This window comes from Geospiza fortis, unplaced genomic scaffold (genome assembly GCF_000277835.1).
Source record: "Geospiza fortis unplaced genomic scaffold, GeoFor_1.0 scaffold16, whole genome shotgun sequence".
In the NCBI taxonomy this organism is placed as follows: Eukaryota; Metazoa; Chordata; class Aves; order Passeriformes; family Thraupidae; genus Geospiza; species Geospiza fortis.
In genome coordinates, this window is record NW_005054302.1 from 11,163,861 (window position 1) to 11,168,842 (window position 4,982).

The 4,982-nt window shown below is 41.2% G+C and overlaps 1 protein-coding gene across 11 annotated transcripts in view; it reads right to left on the reverse strand.

The window, feature by feature from the left end:
• Positions 1-4,982, reverse strand: part of FAT3 (FAT atypical cadherin 3) — a 399,047-nt gene that overhangs the window by 332,292 nt on the left and 61,773 nt on the right. For 7 of the 11 annotated variants that reach the window (XM_005417743.2, XM_031066006.1, XM_031066008.1 and 4 more), the window contains exon 1: positions 1,269-2,018. The exons of 2 other annotated variants lie outside the window; for them this stretch is intronic. The gene's annotated coding sequence lies outside the window, so the exon portion shown is untranslated. Of the gene's footprint in view, positions 1-835; positions 947-1,268; positions 2,019-4,982 lie in introns of those variants that run through there. 2 more of the 11 variants (XM_031066003.1, XM_031066004.1) reach the window with 2 other exon arrangements.

Sequence of the window (4,982 nt, forward strand, 5' to 3'; positions counted from 1 at the left end):
AGCAATGCAACATTCCTGGTAAAGCCACACCACTAAATCAGGTTGCTCAACTCTCTCAGCCACTTATGATTGCAAAGCACGAGAAATGAGCACACTTAAGATACGTTTTCCATGCAGAGAACTAACAGTTAAGAAGTATGAACACAAATAACTGAAAGAAAGCAAAGCAAGCCCTAAAATAGCCCTTTCCAAAATGCCAAATAACGGGCTGTGTGTCACAGCTAAGGGGACAGTAACAGAGAGCACTTCTGCCTGCCTGCAAAGCAGAAACACATTAACACATTTTATAAAACAATGCCCTCTTGAACTAAGAGGCTGTTGAAAGATGCATCCAGCACGCACACACAAAAAAGCAGTGCGCACCAAGGTTGTGCATTAAACAGGTTTCTAACACATAAATGACATAATGATCCAGTCCAGGCATCATTCACTGCTAATTCTTCTTGGTGAAGATGCCTTCCTGCATACAATTCTGCATATTACAATGCAGAGCAAAAAAATATTTTAATAAAGTATCTTCTGACTCTCAAGCTAAGTTGAAGAGCCTTGTAAGGCTATGCTTCTCCACAGCTTTAATCGATTTCAGCTATAACTTCATTTGCTATGCCTAACAGACAGTGTAAACTTCACCCTTCCCAAGAATTAAGAAGAAAATAACATTTCATACTCCCCCACAAGCAGTGTATGGAAAGCACAAAACAGAACTGCTGCACACATACCCCCCAATTAAACTGGTCTCTGTGGAAACTAATAACTTTCCACAGTATGCACTGTAATCCAAGTAATAATTTTAAACAGGCATAAGCTGCAGTGTGCTGAACTACGGCATTCTTACCTTGAGAAGGGTGCTTGAAGACATTTAGTTACAGTTAGAGAGGAGAATGTGCATGTTGCCAAGTGTTTGCCATGCATCAGGGCTATGCCTTACCCCACATCTGCGCACACACATCAACTGGGTGCGAGTGCTCCCCAGGTAGAGAAAGAGCACCAGAAAAGATAAGCAGCAGCGATAATGCCCCAGCTTTATGTCTCAATCAGTAGCAAGCTAAGCTGGAGAAACCATTTTAGATGAAAAGGGAAACAATTCCAAGAAACAAGATCTTTTTTCTCCTCTGGATGCAAAGAGCTTTGCTTGGGTGACCTATAATACCTTAACACAAAAATCTTCACAACCCACCTCCCTCCTGAGACACAGAGTTGCACATGTCAAATGACACCACAAAAACAATGCACAAAGACTTTAACAAAAATACTAAAGAACCCCTTACCTTTTAGTCAGAATAAGTGACAGATAACAGTCATGAGAAACTCACTTGGCACAGCTGCTGTACGTATTTCTCTGCAGACTTCTTTTTAGTGGTCCCAAAAGCACTGAACATAAAAAACCTCCAGCCTGCCTGCTTCATTCTTCAGCAACAGAGATACATGCTGTCACGGTAACGCAAAAAAAAAAAAAAAGGCAAAAGGAACTATAGATCTTAGTTTTTAAAGCCTTTGTGCTTATAGGGAAGAAAGAGAGTAGGGAAAAGAAGGAACAGAGCAAACACTTTTTCTAAGAGAAATGTGGTCTTGGCTATAGAAGTAACCACAGCACAGAGACATTCAGTTTGAATTTCCCCGTTTGCAAGCTCCTTTGGAAAAATAAAAAAAAAATCGGTCTTTAGGGGAAAAAAATCAAATGCATGGTTGGGGGGAAGGGAGAGGAGGAGGGTACTGCTCCTATGTGACATACATATGGAATGAGCATTAGAACAATGCTGACAGGACAGCTAAGCAACTGCACTCTGGGGCAGCAGTTTTCAAAGCAGAGCTTTTGCAGCTTTGCAGAAAAGAGAGGAAAACAATTTAAATTAAAAAAAAAGCCCTCCACAAATGGGGAGGGAGGAAGAAAAAGCAAAGAAAAATAAAAGAAAGGAGCTGCTAATTCAAGAATAACTACCAGACTTTAAAAAAAAAGAAAAAAAAAGAACAAAAATAGTTGGCTAATTTCTGAAAGGGGGGCGGGTGGGAACCGCCGCGACTGCTTCCCAGCGATGCAAGCAGAAGCCTTGATGTCTAGTGCACTTACATTTTATGCTGCGCACAGTGGGTCCCCTCCTCCCTGCCTGCCTCCCTCCTCCTCTCCCTCCCTCCCTCCTTCCCTCCGCCCTCCCTGCCTAGGAAGCTCTCTCTCCCAGGGGACAAGAATTCCAGTGGACCCAATTAACACTGTACTTTGCTGGCTCCTTGGTATGATCGATATTAAATAAGAGGACTTTTAGCAGCATTGAAAAATAAAGCAGCCATATAATGTGTGGCTGATGGAGACTGCATCTTTCCTCCTACGTCTCTACTCCCCCAGTCTCGAAACGATCCAACGCAGCAGAAAAAAAAAAAAAAACAATTTCAAAAGCATGTGCCAGTACCAGTGATCCAAGCTGCATCAGATTTTTGTTAGGAACTTGATGGGAGTCCTTGGCTGCTCATTTCACTAGCTTCGGCAGTACTTTAATAAAGTGGATTTACAAATCAATGGAAGGAATCCAAAGGTTCACAAACAGGCTCTTTCATCAGGTCCGCTGCCTGACCGTACAGGAAGTTTGCTGAAGGGGTCTGGGGACTGTTTCGCCAGCACACTTGTTTTCAATGGACTCCCAACAACACGACTTGTTTGGTTTGGTGAGAGAAAGGCAGTAAGAGGTTCACTGCTTTAAGGGAATGCAGCCTAGTGTGTTTACTGCTTCATTCCTGAAGCACGTGTGGCAAGGCATCCTACAAATTGCAAATTATTTCAATTTGAAGAGGGAAGTTGTTGGGAGGCAGTAACCTTCTTTGGTCCTGTTTTCCCTGATCTATCAATCACAGATTGCCATGTAAAAACAACCTACTACAGGCTCTCTCAATAGAGGAAAAGCAATTACTAGCATTAACTCTTGCAGTTGCAAATTAATACAATACAGTCCACAACTGATAGAGTCTGCCTGCAAGCCATTAATCTAAGAATAAATGGGTGGTTTGCTTAAATCCAACTGGACTGAAATTCACAGGTTAAGTGGTCCCCTTTCCATATTTCTATTTTTATTTGTAAAACTCAGTGGAAAGGGAAGAAAGTCGTATTTATTTGCTGTGGCCAGTACAATTCCTAGCTGAGAGTATCCATCAGTGAAAACTGCCTACAATTACAGGATTTCAGCACCAATAGCTGCTTTTCCTTTTTTGTTTCTGGGGTGGCCATAACCTTCAAATTAAACCCAAAAAATAGCACTGAGCAATATCCTTGATTGAGCAGCGGGGTTGACCACTGATTTGAATCCATCTTGTTAAATTAATGTTAGATTACATTTCCATACAAATAAGATCAATTAAAAATACTCATAAAACCATGCGATCAAAGGCAGTGAAGAGTTAAATTAATTAACTCAAAAGGCCTCCAATTAAATACTGTTAAGGTTATGATTCTCCCTCTAGCTAAGAGAGGGAAAAAAACCCAGCAGCAGGACAAATTTCTGTTAGTGAGAACAAGAGTAGATCCAAGTACCACACCATTTGTAACCAGTTCTTTACGATGCCAAGTAACATCCTCCATAGTTAGATAAACGTGGGGCATGCAGAAATCTCAAGAAATATCACAAATTAAAGGTTTATTTACATGGGAAGATCCAAAAGAGTGTAGCTATACTGCTTATAGACATGAAGGCATGTTTCTTGAGCTATGGTAATCCTGGGCTCATGTACTTGCACCTGTATTTGTAGTGGAGATGCTGCATTTCACAAGTATCCTTTAGCTGACGTGGGGTTTTTTTGAGCAAAGGGAAGGCAAGAAGTAGGATCAGGGAAGAAGTACCCCTGATTAACACAGAACTAAGCAGGACAACACCAGGTGACAATTTGAAAGAGAGGAAAATAAAAATCCTTCACTGGAAATCACAGGAATTTATGTAGATCATCATGCTTCACAATTGCTACTGACCAGCACCACAGCATGGCAAACTGGATTTGAAACGTGATACAGAGATCACTGGTAATACCAACCTGATAGAGCTGGCAAAATGATATTTCTGTTTCAGTGCCCTACCCTGAATTAGGGGGCAATGCTAATCGGCCCCTGAAAGTGGCCTAAACCTTGTACAAAAAGCTTCTCTCAGCAAGGGGATCAAATCACTTCGCAATTGCTTTGGGACAACATCACAGTGAATGAACACATACATGCCCTCACCCTGGCAATCAAATTGCTTACACAAAAAAACACTTTAGTAAGGATACAATGCGCTGAATCTACACTGGCTATGGAGACCCAGTGGGTAGCTGCATTTTGGGATAGGTTGAGGTTTACAGCCCCAGAGGGGCACATAAGGGCTCTTGGAACCCATAAATGATCTGTCGGTTGGTCTGTCATCTCAACATGCCCAGGGTCTAAGAATGTCTTTATTATCCCAGTTTTGGAGATGATGATTTGATGACTGGAAGCCTAAATTGCCTCCCCAAGGAGATACAAAATGTGTTGGGAGAATGGCAGGAAACCGATTCCAGGCTTTTCACTTGCAAAGACTGTTCTTCTTTCAAACACAATCAACTGAATTTGACATATTTTTAAAGTAAAGCTTTGTTCCTTAAAAAAATACCAACACCATTCTAGACTACTCAAGTTTGAATCACAGCACTATTCATGGTATTACAGGAACACCTGTGCTCCTTAAAAATTCTGATTTGTATTCACTATCAAGTTTTATTGCAAATAAAAATCCACACTATTTTACTAGAAAATATTTTAATGATTGTTCGACAGTAAGAATTAGAGTCTCTGTTTGGTAGGACATTTCAAGCCAGTGGGGAATTCAGTGAATGGACACCTCTTCTGTGTGAAGAAAAATGGATAGAGAACATGTCTCAAAATAAGCCAGTACGCCAGGATCAGACCAAGTTATTGGTCAATGTCTTCTTAATTGAATGTCACAGTGAAGGTCGTGGTCCCTGGCTGTCAACAAAACAAGCCCTTCTGTTGA